This window comes from Chelonoidis abingdonii, chromosome 9, assembly GCF_003597395.2.
Source record: "Chelonoidis abingdonii isolate Lonesome George chromosome 9, CheloAbing_2.0, whole genome shotgun sequence".
Classification (NCBI taxonomy): Eukaryota; Metazoa; Chordata; order Testudines; family Testudinidae; genus Chelonoidis; species Chelonoidis abingdonii.
In genome coordinates, this window is record NC_133777.1 from 69614887 (window position 1) to 69630966 (window position 16080).

At 41.9% G+C, this 16080-nt stretch overlaps 1 long non-coding RNA gene across 1 annotated transcript in view; it reads left to right on the forward strand.

The window, feature by feature from the left end:
• The window catches only part of LOC116819863 (uncharacterized), a 34535-nt gene extending 26681 nt beyond the window's left edge, over positions 1-7854 (forward strand). The window contains exon 4 of the long non-coding RNA XR_004372499.2: positions 7757-7854. This is a non-coding gene — a long non-coding RNA (uncharacterized LOC116819863). The remainder of the gene's footprint in view (positions 1-7756) is intronic.
• The last annotated feature ends 8226 nt before the right edge of the window (positions 7855-16080 follow it).

Sequence of the window (16080 nt, forward strand, 5' to 3'; positions counted from 1 at the left end):
TACAGCTCCAGCTCAACAGTGAGAGACTTCAACTGAAAAGCATTTATTTATATGTTGTGTTTCACTCTGTTTTCAGTGTCACGTCACTTGCATTCTGAATAGGAGGTCTGTGTTCCTTTTAACGGTTTACTTAAACAGGAGAAACGGCAAAAACTGTATCTGGCCACCTTTATGTTAATAATACAACTGGCATATGCTACATTTTTGGTACTGACATATTGTACAAGGATATGAGAGAGGTTGGATTGCTACAATGGTTGCCATTAAAAAGAAACCCTAGCTGACAATACCTCATCTTAATTAATTTGCCTCTTAGAGTTGGTAGGGGAACTCCCACCTTTTCATGTTCTCTGTATGTACATATATCTTCTCACTACATGTTCCATTCTATGCATCTGATGAAGTGGGCTGTAGCCCACGAAAGCTTATGCTCAGATAAACTTGTTAGTCTCTAAGGTGCCACAAGGACTCCTGTTCTTTTAGCTTTTGCCATCAGTCACCACAACAGTGGTATCTGAGAACAGGTATGTCATAAGTAGATAGGTGAGGTAAGGGTTAATTTTCTTTTGCCTGTAAAGGGGAACCAAACACCTGACCAGAGGACCAATCAGAGAACTGGATTGTTTAAAGTCAGGGGCGGGAATTTGTATACTCGGGGTCTTTTTGTTTGCTCGCTGTGATAAACAAGTTTCCTTCTACCTCCATCTTATCTCAAATATTCTACTAAAAGTCTGTGATACAAAGGAACCCAAAGTAATTCGGCTATGAGAGCTTTGTGGTGTATTTACAGATTAGTGGATGCTGTGTCTTTTTGTTTTCTCGGCTGTGAGTAAACAAGGTTTCCTCCTAACTCCATCTTATCTCAAAGTTTCTCCTAAACATCTGTGAGTACAAAGGAAAGCAAAGTAATTCGGCTATGATGAGCTTTGTGTTGTTTATACTGTATGTTGATTTGCTGGACTGGTTTAATCGGGCTATCTTTTAAATCAGACTGTTTATTCATATTTTCTTATAAGCAAGAGCCTGTATTGAGTTTTCTTAATGCAAGAGTATTGTTTTGTACTTTTTCTTTTATATAAAGTTCTTTGAAAACTGGTGGGAGTTTTCTTTTCCTAGTGGAGGCAAAGGAAGGGAAAGCCAGGCTGTGGGCTATTTCCATTGTTTCCAGGGAAAGAGCAGGCTACGGGGAAAGAGAAAGAATCATCTCTGTTCTCTTGTGGTTAAGTTTTTCTCTAGTACTGCACGAGATCAGGAGGGGGAATTTCTTGTGTGCTAGCTGTGATTAGCTGTGAATGCATAGCCTCGGGACGAGATTGCTTTCGTTCCGCATTGCAAAGAGAAGTTATGTCTCGCACCGGCTAACCAGAAGGGGGGGAAGCTGGGAGAGGAGAGAGAGAGAGACCCAGGGGTCTGGGTCTTGGGGGGGTCCCCCCAAGGAAGGGTTGGGGACACCAGAGAGAGAAAGGGGGGTCAGGCCCTATAATTCCTGACCTGGTGGCAGCGAGAATATCTAAGCTGGTAGTGAGCTTGGGGGAGTTTCAGGTAAGCCCCCAGAATTTGGATGCTAAAGTCCAGATCTGGGACAGGAGGCTATTACCACAAGGTAATAACAGAATAGAGTGGTAACATGGAACTGGAATAAGCATACAGAAAAACTCCCGTGTCTGTGGGCAAATGTTAAAGGTTTAATAGCCACCGTTCAAAACAAATCAGTCACTTTGGTGACTTTCAATACAATAACCTCAAAGTTAAGATTGGTATAAAAGTGAAAAAATGCCAGCAGAAATTTTCTAGCCATCCATGTACTGTTCTGCCTTTTAGGCTCAAACTGGGTTTGTTTTGTTTAACTTTACATTTCTTTGGTTTGGCTGGTTTGAATCCCAGTGTGAACTAGAATGATGAACTGCAGTCCTAAAACAAAAGGCCTCTTCTACTGACCTTTACATTAGGCCTTGAATGGCCTTTATAACTAGTTTAGCTTTCAGTCCCATTTGAGCTGTACCTGGAAAGGTGGCTGTTCCTGAGTGAGCCTGGATAGTCTCCTCTCACAAGAGGACTTCAAAGTCAAAAATTCAGTCCCTTTACCTTCCATTTCTAATGCTGTCTTGAGGGAGAGAATATTTGATAGAAAGCTGCAGATCCTAGAGCTTGATGCATGAGAACAGATCAGTGCTCCATCTATTCCCATTTCCTGTCTCTGATATTGAGCAATGCCACATGCTGTAGAGAAGGCATACCTTGCCAACCCCTCCAGCTTGTGAAATACTGTGCCCTTGGAGATGGGCCATTTCTTCTTGACCCCAGCTGGTCAGTAGTTTATGCCCGGATGCACAGGCCTTTAATTTATTATTGCTAGTGACAATGTTCAGATGCCTCTATTCTTATTCACATAAAGGTCAAATCCTTTGACTATTACTACAAGTATTTGTTGCAATAATATTCTGCAGCAAGTTATGTTGCTAGAAAAGCTCCATGAGCCCGTAATAAGTTTTCAGAGGGGCTTCCTGAGGAGAGAGTCCCTGACTTTGGATTCCCTCCTCACATTTGGCCAGAGGAGGGAATCCTCTGCACATGCAGCATACCACAGGTTCACTGTGGGCATACAGTGTTCACTATTTAAATTGTACCATGCAACAGCTGCACATAGGGCTCAATTGTGCCTGATAGACACAATAAGGGGGTGTGCAGAGCTGTCTATCATCCTCTGAGAAGGACTATACTTGGGAGGCTCAATACACAGAACGCCTATGAAAATGCAGTATGCTACTCCCTGGATATCCACCCGGGAGACCTGTTTCCTTTGGGATGGCTAGCGCCTTCAGGAGCACTATTAGGGAGCACTCCATGCAGCAAATGGGATTCCAGCTCAACAACTGTGTGGATTACCTCTAGGTGCTGCCATCTGGCCTCTCTGCATGTACTGTTGCTGTCATGCACGTTTTTCATGTAGATGGCATAATTATTGTGGCAGTGACTCTGGTGGCTCCTGTTTGCTCTTCTAACAATTTCTATTCTCTACGTCCATTACTGTAGGGGTCCTAGGTTTTACTATCAGAAAGACCTTTTTTGCTTCATGATCTCTTAAGTACAGTATTGATTTATAAAATATATCCCCCTTCCTTCTTCGTGGCTGTTTCTCATCTGCTTTTAGTATACCTTTTGATCATACTTTTGACAGTCACTCATCCAATTCCTCTTTAAGTAACCCTCCTTACCCCCAACCAACAAACTAAAGGAAACAAGTGTTCATGGTCCATTTGCTGGAGGGTACATGCAAACTAAGCATAGGTGTGTACACACAGTCACCTAGGGAAAGCAAAGTATTGGTTAGGAGAGTTATCTGTAAAACACTACTCATCTCTTCCCCAGGAGCCGCTGTGGGGGACTCCTCCAGCAGGGTTGGTTTCCATTGTATCTTACTGTTATGGCTGTATCTTTGATATTTTGTCAGGTATCTACAACCGGGGCCAGCCATCTTCTTGCATATTTTATATTATAAGAAGAATCAGTCAGCAAGTGCTGCTAGATTCTACATAACTATCCAGAAAAGGCTGGTACTATGGAATAAGTAAGCACTTTAGAGGCTTTGTTAGTCTTGTTCTCTCAAATCTCCCCATGTCTATTTGTGATCCCAACCCTCTTAGAGGCGGGACAGGGGGAGGAGGAGTTCCCCAGTGCGCCTGAAATATTGAACTACTCCCAAAGGACAAAACCTAAACAAACAGTATCCTGCTGCTTGTCACACCCAATCCTTCCCTAACCTAAACAGCCACTGACCCGCTTATCGCCCTCGGTCAACAACTTTCAGAAGGTTTTATTGTGAGAGGGGAAAGCCTTTTACTGCTTTCACTGGTTTTATTGCTACCTCCGTACATTACATGCCTTAAACAGCCAGCTGTGTGTGCTTTCCATTTAGAGAGGTAGGCATGCACAGAAACAGATGCTAAATTAGTCAGTTACTGCAATAGTCTTAGGACATCCTGTGTTGAAGGAGGGAAGAGGGGGGCAGAAATCATGACAGAACAACCTTTGATTGACATACTTCCCCTTCTTGGTACATCTTGTCCGTTCAAATATGTCAGGACTAAATCCCACCTCTGTTTTGAACTGACTGGTTGAGCTTTTCATAGGCAACCAAATCACTAAAACATGCTTTGGCTCCTGCAAGGTATCCACATGACAATGGAAACAAACCATGCACCTCTAATGCCAACTGCTAACTCACCACAAAAGTAAACAGGGATTGACAGCCTTGATATGAGATGCCACAAGAATTCAGGACTAGCTGGAAAAAATTGATGATCACTTAACACAAAACATAAAGCTTTTGAGATCAGATGTCAGATCCTTGAATGCAATCTCCAATAGTCCCATATCAGTCTTTCGAGACGTGCACCAACCCTTCCCCCATCACACAGCTGTATTGAGCCTATGGCATTTGAATTCAGTTCAGAGCTATTTTCAAGGTGGCAAGCACTTTTTCTACCCTATTGTCAAGCAGAAGTTCTTAGCACTGTATAAAGCCCTCTTCACCTGTGGCTCTTAAAACACTTCATAAAAGGTGGATAGGCAGAGCCAGGTCTCAGGACTTCAAGTCCTATGCCCAATCCACTGAACCATGCATTGCAGACACACGAAAATATGCATCATGTGTGAACAGTTTAACAGAAAATGCAAATACATTTTTTAAATTTCATATCAATCCAATGGACTAAAACAAGAATGCACTGTCCTACTAGATAATTAGCAGTTACTTTTTAAACTGTATCATATATAATGTCCAGCCACCTTTGTAAAGCACTTTGAGATCCATGGACAAAGAGCACTATTTAGTATATATGCGCAAGAATAGGAACATCAGGAGAGAACAGGGAAAGGTGAGAGGGTGAAATTCACCAATTATAGATGGACTGCACAAAACCCTAAATCCACATAGCTCCCACTTAAACCCTTAATAAAGAGCTTACCTTGGGTGCGATCCCTCGACGCTGAAGTAAATTTCATCCTTACATTATTTTTATGGTCTAGACTGAAGTGTGAATAAAGCTGTAACATAACAAAAGTTTACTGTTCCTTTTGGCATAAGGAGCTGAACTTGGAACAAACTCGGTTAAACGTATGTAACCGTAAAAGGGCTGCTTGCCAATTCCTGGAGAGGAAAGATTTTTAAATAGCCACTGCACTATAGCTCTGGCTACAGAGCAAATAGTGTAGGCTGAATTTACTATGATCTTCAGGTCTGAATGCACAGTAAATGGAATTCACGCGCCTTTCCAAGTCACCTCTTGTGCCCTGAACAGGCAGCCCTGAAGTGAAGTACTTCCCCCGAACCCCTTAGGGTTGTGCAAACCCATGCTCTTAGTAGTAGCTAAAGGCGAAAAACACCTACCTCAACGTCACTGCAATTGAGGAAAGAATGGAAATGAGAAACAGGTAAGTTGCTGAGCTAATCTTGCATACAAAGTAGCTTCCAACTCTTTTCACTGATGATTTTTAAGAGCAAAAATTTTTACTTGTATTCCATTTAAAAAAAACTTGGTCCATGAGTACTCGCTATATACACAGATGAAAGCAGCAAAATGCCTTAAATGACTTCAGCAGGAAACTACTGGGAAGAGGAGTTGTGTGTTTTCTGACAGACCCATTGCACATTTCTAGGAAAAACTTTTCAAGCTCAGTGTCCTGAAATGAAACAGAATTTTACAGGACTGCCTCACTGCAGAGGTTTTCTACAACACTCCTTCCCTGGATCGCAGGCTAAACTGCCCTAGATGAACTCCTTTAAACACACCCCAGCATCAATGGTTCAGAAAAAAGAGAGAAGAAGAAAGCTCTAAACACAGCAAGTTTAAAATCAGCACCAACAGGACCAAAACCTGTCTCAGATAAAATGCATATTTTGTTCTGCTCACGGTCATAAATCCTTCCCTCACCAGCCATACAAATGCATATCCTCATATGAAGTGCTCAGTGAGCTCAGAATCTACCCATATCGTAGTGATGACAAAGCATGAGACTACTGCAGTCTCCATGATGGAGAAGCTGAGTAATAAAACTGACTCCAGCCAACTAGATCACTGGGGTGTAAGGTCATCCTGGAACTCTATTTCCATTATTTCTTCTGGGTAAATTGCTCTGGGAACAATCCTCTCTTCTAACATAACGTAATCAAGAACTAGAAAGTCACTGCCACTTACCACTGGGTTGCAGTTCCTGGCCCGACTGGCTGTGTTGGGAATTTAAATGATGTCTCCACCCTAGCAGCATTTGGAACCAATGTAATGGCTAATACAAATCAGCTTAAAATGGAGTAGTGCTGCAGTTCCTGCTGTTTTTATAAGCCAGCAAGAATGATTTTTGGACAAAACCGTAAGCATTAAAGGGAATCAAAAAAAAAAAAAAAAGCAGCAGAAGTGAGGAATGGCTCCTAATCTAACAATATACATCAAGAAACATCCTAGTGACCAAAAAAACAAAACAACCCACCATCAGCAGACTGTATTACATAATACCGTGCTCAGGAGCAAGTCAATGAAAAAAATGCATTTTTTCACCAACCCTGGATTATTTTGTGGGGGAGAGATGTACAGTTCTTTACCTGTGTTTTAAACAATGCTCAGAACCCGCTACATCCGAAAAGGTTAAGATATGTGGCCTAAGGGTGAACGGTAGTGGCTCCCCAGTGAAACTTTCACTCCAGGAAGTGAGGTAGTTTCTTGGCTGTAAACTAGATTTGGCTAAAAGTGTGTTAACAAGCATTAACAGAGGTCTACACTACAGGTCCCTTGGTCAGCTGTGGGCCACATGTCCCTGTTGAACATATGCCAGGTCCCAGCATTTAGTGTGCCATCTTGACCCAAGCCAATTCTAGCCCTGAGTCTCCAATTTACAGCTCTAGATCATACAATGAGTCACAAGAGTTAACACACACATTAATTCTGCCCATTAGGCAACATCCATTCTCATTTCTTTTCTCCTAACCGCCAGAGACAGTCTTTCTTTGTTACGTTTAAGTCACTGGCAGGACATGTTGAGAAAAACCATTCATGTTATCACTAGCGTTGCCTTTTCAAAACTCTCTCCCTGTGCACAGAAGTCCTCAGTCTACGGCTAATGTAAAGCCATACTTTTAGCATGTCATTGTTTCCCCATTGTCTCCCTCCTTCCTGGGCTTCCTTTAGCACAGTTCTCCCACTCACGGGTAACTGACTAGACTGCCACAGGGGCTGCCTGCCTGATACAGAACCCTAGCTTGCAGTTGTTGGATCTTTTGGGTCGAGTGCCAGCCATTCTTTTCATTCAACATATTTGGAGAGTACTATCACAGAACACGTTAGGTTCCTGTTAGAGTAAGTACTGCTGAAGGGGTTAAACTGCCTTTGACAAATAGATCTCCAGCTCTACATTAATCCAGCTTAAAATTACATGTTTCTTACATGTTCCAGGAGCAATTCTCAAGGGTTTATTTAATTGTATAATGTGGCATTATGAACAATCCTGCCAGTTTTACCTGGCTATCTCTACTCTGTCTTTTTAAGAAACGTTTTCTATGGACAATTTGGCCAATCCCAGACTTCCTGCCCACCCAAGGTCCCTGTTCCTCCTGTGTAGGTTCTGCTATTCCCCAGGAAGAATGTACCCTTTGGGGCCACAAGGGTGTGAGGAGTGAAGCTTTAATCCCAGGCCACAGGAAGGACCACAACACCCCAGCAGCCCGAAATGTTTCTGACTGGATTTCTCCATGTCCCTTCTGCAGGAATATCTTTAGACTATCTCCATGCCAGTTAAGTGGAACCCGTGCCTATACACTGCTTGCTGGGATCATAGGCAAAGCCGACACTTTCAAAGATCATACTCCATCAGTAAGGACTGAAGGTCAGTGGTGAAAACTATTAGTGAGATCACTGGTCCCCAAACTTCTCAGGATTGTGCATCCCCTCCCCCCAACCATTTCTGCACAAAGCTGGGGATGGGCGTGGGGCCATGGGTTGGGGGTGAGGATGTAGACGGGTAAAGGGGTCGAGGCTGGGGGCAGAGCGGGGCTGGGTAGTGTTCCCTCCTTGCCCCCCGTGGGGGCTGGCCCAGGCCCAGCCATGCCCCCTTCAAACGGTCCTCTGTGCTCTCCAACGGGGGGAACACCCCACAGTTTGGGGACCTCTGGGCTAGATCCAGTCTCACTGAAAACAATGAAAGTTTTGCCATTGACTTCAGTGGGTACAAGACTATCATGTAGGCATAAGGCCACTAATTTTTGTTTAGGTAATGCCCAGGGTTAACAAGGGGACATGACAACCCACACTCCCACTCAAAAAGCTCCCAAGAGCATTTTATAATTCCACAAACAGATGGGGAAGGGGAAGGAGGTTGAGGGAAGCTCTTACAAGCATAAGAGTCTGGAATTCCTTGGGATACATAGAATTTTTTCAGTCAGTCTCAATAAGAAGCAGAATGCATAATCCAGCATTAAACACAAACACTACACACACAAAACCTGTCCAAAACAGAATAACTCTAGGTAGAAATCACTGCAAAATAGATCAGAATGACTTTTTTTTGTTTTACTGAATATGCTCCACTAAACATTAATGCCTAAGTAGCTGGAGCGTGGGGGAATGAGACAGTGATGCACTCTCAGGAGGTTGTGACAAAAGGAAATAGTTTAAAAATAATTTGCTTCAGTCTTGAAAAAGTCCTGAAACAATCTTCTACAAATGCAAGGACCATTACAATTATTAAGCTAAACCTCTCATCTTCTGACCTGGGTAATTTTTTTTTCCAGAATTAATCTTAGTAATAGTGATTAAGTAGGGTTATTTCGTCGTGAGTGAAGAGGATTCAGATGTGTGACTGAAGTAAACTAGATAAAGACTTTTTAGAAAATGAAGCCAGGTGATCTATTTGAGGTCAGCGGACAGACTGGAACTAGAGGACAGATATAAGTGAAGGGGGAATGTATGTAAAATAACTGTAAGGAAGTATTCTCTTACTGAGTGCAGTGAGTAAGTGGAGTTAAGCAGTAAGTATATGGCCTCTAGTATATGAAAGGGGTATTAATTACTTTTGAACCCTTCGCTCTGTCTGAGGGACCAAGAGGGAGTGTCTCACGGATCACGCTTTCCCACTGCAACTGGCAATGAGTTTTCTTTCAATGTCTGGCACCAAAAACTAAATAAATATAAATTAAAAGAGAAAACATTTAATTTTTTATTTCAAAAGACATCTAGACTAGAGATAGTAATGAAACAATCCTTCAGCTCATTTCTTTCTTCTGATCCTACATAACCACACCATATGGAAAAAGCTGCATTTTTTTTTAAATTGGATAAATCCAGGTCTTACAGTATTTTAAAACAATTATTCTGTAGGAGTAAAAAGGTATTTTACATAAATAAAATAAACGTCTGAACTAGGGCATCTGAAAGAGTCTCTTTTAGACTCGTCCTAAAATATTTTTGATGCTTTATTCCTTGTCTATATTTGTTTCTACCGTGGTACCATGAATTATTAGATTCATTTTAAAAACAGTGCAAACAACCAGAACATCAAAGGCTCCCAAGGGAGCAGAGGATATTCAGCACCTTGAAGGGCAGGACCCTGAGTGAGTTATTTAAAAGAGATATAATGTGAGCCAATGATTGCAATAGATAAATCTTCCTTAAGTAAAACAAACTCTTACTATAACAGTCTCTAAAGGGAGGGAAATATCAAACATAGTTTACGTTAAATGAGCACAACAAAGAAGCAATCACTAATGTAATATTTCTGAAAAAAGAACGAGGAGTACTTGTGACACCTTAGAGACTAACAAATTTATTTGGGAATAAGCTTTCGTAGGCTAAAACCCACTGGAAAGGCTTTGAAAAATCCACTATTTGGCAACTCATTTTTATTAGATGGATATATTAGTTTAAAAAAAAAAATCTGTCTACTCAGCAAACCCCTCAGCCCCATGTGCTACGTTGCAAAGCATATGTATCCCCCAAAGAGCCGTTCAAAGGAAAAGACAAAGGATTTCAAAGATATGAGTGGGTTATTTCATCCCATCGCTACAGAGGAAGTGTAGCATGTGCTCTCTGTTTTAGAACAGAACAGCACAGAATACACTATGTAATTAAAACATTTCCTTTATCAAACGAAAGAGATCTTATAAAATAATTAGCAGATAATTCAGGCTTTAGCCTTCTTGTCTTATTCAAGGAAAACTTTCCACTCAAGTCAATGAAGAATTTTGTCTGTGTAAAACATGCAGGATCGGATCCTATGTGGAAGTTCTCAGTATTACAAGTACCCTACCTACAATTGCGTCTGCACAGGAAGGCCCATTGTGCCCACACGGAAGACCCACTGAAGTCACAACACACTTTTGCAGATTATAATACTAGCCTCACATAAATCAATCCAAGCGGCCTATCTGATCTTTAGTTGTGCCATGCCAATAAACTTAATCCTGTATAGTAAATAACATGCACTTTCTTCCTTCATATCCAAACAATAGATGTGTTAAGCAAACAAACACCCTACACAACCTTCACGCAGGGCTTTTGAAAATTAAAACGAAAAGAAAGTGTTTGGGGGCTATTTATGATGACAGTGTCCTTTAAAGACTGCTAGGGAAATGGATAATTACATAAAGCACTTCTTTCCTGATTGGAAACAAGTGAAGACAATCTTGAAAAACTGCTCTCGAAATCCCGTGAGATGATGACACAGGCAGGAGCTAAGAATTTTTGGTCCTGTAAGATTTTTAAAAAAAAACAAACCCAAGTGAGCAGATTTCGAGCCCAACACAGAGATCTAGTAGGAGATGCAGCAATAAACAGAAAGTGTTGTTAGACTTTACAAGGTGGTGTAGTCGATCCAGGCATTGGTTCTTTATTACTGAATTCAAAGTTCAGGATCAAGCCAAGACAAAAAGCCTTTCGGGATACCCAGCCCCTTAAAAATGTTTGGGTAAAGTTATAGTTAGACAAAATAAAAAAACTAAATGCTACATAGCTGGACATTTGTACTTGAAGCTTCAACATCAACAACCTTAACTTAGTGACTAACACCCATCTTCTCTCCACCAGCAGGCTAGAGATCCAACCCCAAACTACTTCCTCTACAAAACAGATGAACCAACAACAAAAAAGCTGCCACATAAAAGAAATGTAAGTCTGCTTTGTGTATCGGAATTGCATTGTTATTGGCTTTTGACGTACTACGTAGGGTATATTGATTACAGGAGAATTTCTATTCTGCATTTTGGAAGGATGCACGAGGTGGAATCTGGAACCAGTACATATGGAACATATACTTCCAGCCTGATCTGGATGGTGTAGTCTCAGACCATAATTTGCAGGGGAAATGAAGTACGCTGGAGCATACAATATAGGGAGAGTGCATGGAGTACAATGGAGTCTCTGTTCCACATCAGGGTGTTGTACTGGGCATGGAAGATGGAGGAGGTGAAGCCTCTGGCTAATAAATGAATGTAATATGCAAGGTGCTGGCATGTGAACCATGAGAAGCAAGTGGGGTGGAGCAGTCAGCCAGAAACAGAGCATGGGCAGAGGCAGTGCCACTGACCCATACTGGAAAGCCGGGATAGTGGCCAGGAATACAAGGGTAATTTACAATGGAAACAATTGCAACTGCAACACAACCTTGTAGTGTTTTATTTTTACAACATTCTATTAACTTTTTTTAAAAACTCACATACTGTCAAACTTTATCACAGAATTCATAGTTTTTCTTCCTTAATAGTCACATCACATTCCCATGCCCACCGATCTCAAACAACTTCATCTTAATCTTACTTGTTAAGATTTTTCAGACCTGTCTTTCATTACCAGAGCTAGCCTTACAGACTCCAGGGACATAGCCAGCAGAATGTAAATCGGGGTTATTTCAAATGCGATTTTCGTGATTTCACAAAACTTCACTGGCCAATCCTCTGGAGCCACTCTTCAGGCAAATGGAGGGCCAGTCTAACCACCCAAGCTTGGGTCAGAGCTTGGGTGGCTCAACTGTGTCATCATCAGTGAGGCAACATCCACTCTGTTGTTTTTGTGCGCTAGCCCTGCTAGCAGGTGTCTGTCTAGCCAGGTTGGGAGGCTCACTCCCAGCTGCAGTGTAGACATACCCCAAGAAGTCACAAGTTCCACAGGCATAGACTGTTAGGATAAGCACCTCTAGTATGGCGTTCACCTAATTTATTTACCAGGTTTCTTAAAGAAGTTACAATTCCTATCTGTATGAGTGCCTGACAGAATTCCCACCATTAATTGACCATGTGTAATTTTAGTATACTGGTCCAGGGCACAAGTTCTCTTTAAGGACTTCTGCATAAGGCCAATTTCAATTTTACAAAGTAACCAATTTTTTTAAAAAACTGTAAGAAAAAATAGGTCACTTGCACATCAAAAAAACACAGCCCTAATTTTCTGTGTCCCATAATTCAGAATTATTTCTCCAATTAACTTCCAACTTAAAAATAAAAAAGGGCTCATGGGTTTTGTTTTGTTTTTTGGCCAGGCACATAGCAAGAGAAGTTTCATTCTTACAGGTGTCCTAAGCCAGCAGAAAGGGGTCAAAAATATGGCCTAAAATTAAAACATTCAGTTCTAATTATGGAGTTGCTACTATGACTCTAATATTGTAAAGTCAAGTTCATTCTGTGGTAAATTTTTTAATGAGATCAATTTTAACATCAAGGTTACAGATTCAAGCACACAACAGGCAGGATATGCAAACGTTAAGCTTCCCATTGTAATCTTAACTTGCCACCCTGCACACTCAGCTCTGTGCAACTCTTCTAAAAGGCAATTAAGTGGTGCATGTTCAGAGTGCAAAACTGAGCCCCAGACACATTAAGGTTACATTGGCTAGTAATTCAAGAGAGTCCACATGTAATGTGGATAAATTAAAATCCTAGGATACTGAGAAAATCTTTATGGGAAATGGCAGGTTTTTACTCGATGCATCTACAGCTGCTCTACAAACACAATCCCAGAGACCCACATGCCTGCTGCAATACCTGTGAGATGATTCATGGCCAACGGATCAACAGAATAATAGATTCAGTGGTCACCCTCTTACAACTGTCCCTAGCACCTTCTAAACAACTTTTAGGGATGGACTTGGTGTACATGGTCCTGGCTCAGCATGTGGGGATGGACTAGATGGCCTTGCAAAGTCCCTTCCAGCCCTACGTTATGTGGAAATCTTAGTTCCACTGCATATGAGGCAGAGTCCCACAGTACATCCACTCCATAGCCATCTAACTCCTTTCAACAGACCCACTCAGATTCTGCTGCTTTAGGAACCATCAGTAGCCCCTGATGAATGAATATTGACCAAACAAAAACCAAGCTAACAATAAAGAAAAAGGTACCATCCACTAAAAGCTAAACACAGGCAAATTAACATTGGTCTGACATTATTGCTGATGATCCACTGCACTAGTGCACCCTGTGGTCCTGAATGACTGATTATGCCAAGAAATAAGCATTTGAAAGGGTAGGAAGTAAAGGTGGTTTCCATTCCCTTGATTTTAGGGCTGTCTAGACACTGGTTTGTTCTCTAGTGTAAATTACACTGACTACAAATGGCCTCGAGGAGCGATTCTGTCGCCTGGGGATCGGCAGTGCCCAGGCTAGGCCTCCTTTATCCTGACCAGACCCCAAACCTTGAGTCAGAAAGATGGGAGACATAGGAGCTGCCATGGCAGTTCTAAATCATTCAATATGGCTAATTAAACTAATTCAGGACTGTTTTGTGATGCTGGAGCTGCATATGTAGCTTATCATACCAATGTACCAGACCCTATGAATTATTTAGAGCAGGGGTTGGCAACCTCTGGCACGCGGCTCGCCAGGGTAAGCACCCTGGCGGGCCGGGCCAGTTTATCTGCCGTGTTGGCAGGTTCGGTCAATCGCGGCTCCCATTGGCTGTGGTTTGCTGTCCCAGGCCAATGGGGGCAGTGGGAAGCGCCGAGGGAGCTGCGATTGGCCAAAACTGCCGACGCGGCAGGTAAACAAACTGACCCTGCCCGCCAGGGTAAGCACCCTGGCGAGCTGCATGCCAGAGGTTGCCGACCCCTGATTTAGAACAATACCAGCAGCCACTACAGTCCAGATTGTATTGGAGTTTCCAGTTTAAGCCCTGATCCTGCAACAGCATCTGCAAAGGGGAATCTCTGACCCTGTGCAGAGTCTCACTGATTTCAGTGGAACTCTGTATGGGCACAGAAGTCCAGTCATGTGGCTCTTGTTGCAGGACTGTCTCTGATCTGTGCTTTTTAGGATTCTGTATATTTATTGACTAGACCAGTGTTAGGAAGTGCCGTTTCCCTGCCTACCAAACAAACATACCTGAAAGACAACTATCAAATATTTGTGTATAAACAAAAACTCAGAAAAAAACCAACTACTTTGAGATATCCTTGCTTTCAATCATTTCACCTCAAACTAATTCAATTTAAAACTAAGCAAGTTGTTAGTAATAATCACTTTTGATAGCTTGGGAAAAAACCTTCAAAATATTCAGCTTTCAAAAGTGTTTTAACAGCACAAACCGAAAGAGCGGCATCTGGCAACCAGCAGGATTTCAAAATATATTAAATGGTATTTACATAAAAGTGAGGCTATCAATACAGTACGGCAATCACAACTTTTACCACCAGGAGAAACCTTTAACATAAAAGAGAAATTATAAAAATTAAATTAGAACAGTATCAAGGGTCTGGCAAACCACCAAAGAGCCAGGAAATTCTGAGTTAATGCTGACACTCCATTCTTGACTGTGTCTAAATATAGTACCATGAAGTGTATTGTACGGTAAAAATCATTTACTGCTGAGAGAACTTTGCAATCGTGTGATAGACTACAGCATGTTGTTAATGAAAGTCCGAATCTGTGTCCATACATTTCCTAGCTTGGCAATATAAGCCAGACTTTTGATGTTACTGTAACATAGTTTGTAAAAAACAGCATTATATTACTAAGAATATAAATTGACATTGATTTCAGTGGGCTACAGATCAGGCCCTTAATGCCCATAGGAAGCCTTTCAAAAGCATTTATAGTTATGCTGATTATTAGGCTAATTTATACAAATTCAAAAAGATCTTATAGAATAACTCTTTACACGATGTATTCAGAGTCAACAACTTCCTACAAATAAATCATAGAAGTTTCTTAGGGGAATCTGATGTCTTAAGGGATCTATAATGGAAGAAAAAGCCATTCATTTAGTAGGCGGCCAGTTTGATTTTTGGCCCAGAGTGGGAGTTACCCAAAACTATAGATGTCAAATGAATGGATAGTCTCAGTCCAACTTCTGATAGACAGATGTCCTTGTCACCACTGAGAATCTTTGCTGGCTTCTCAGCAGTGAGCTCAAGGATTTACCTGAATGGACCAGAGACCAATCTAGGAGGTCTGTGGTTTTGCTATCACTGTTCTGTGGGAAGAGGACTTTTGTCTTCCTAGCTGTAAATCTGGCATTTTTCACAGGCACTAAGATAACATAAAATTTTAAAGAAAACTAAGACTCAGACCCTTCCACTTCTAAAGCCCTGAGAACCCAAGGTAAGCTAGCAAAGACTACAATTTCTAACAAATCGTCCTGTCAGGGTAACAGTGTTTGCCACCCTCACATAATGGTGTGGCCCTCCAAACTTGTGGAAATCCTGAGATCCTCAGGCAAATTCCACAAATGCCCCATGGCTACTCTACAGGCCCCTTGTTCCCTATGGCAGCACAGCTCCCAACAGCAGCCGGAATGTACCTAATCCAATCCTTCCATAGAGAGAGCAATCTGACAGCTTGGAGAGGGCATCCGTATCATTTACTGGATCAGTCCCAGCATTAGCTAGCATAGGGAAATTCCTGGTGGTTTACAGGAGATTTTACCCCTATGGAGCATTTCCTCTTTCTTGGCTCCACCCCTTCTCTAATCAGGCACACCCCCTAACACTACAGAGCTGCAGACACCATAAGGGCTCAAGCCCTTCTCCCTCTGACAGAAGTCTAGCTAAGAGCAGGTTTTCTGCCTCTGATCATTTCCTGTAGCAAAAAGTGAAGGGGATGGTAAGAC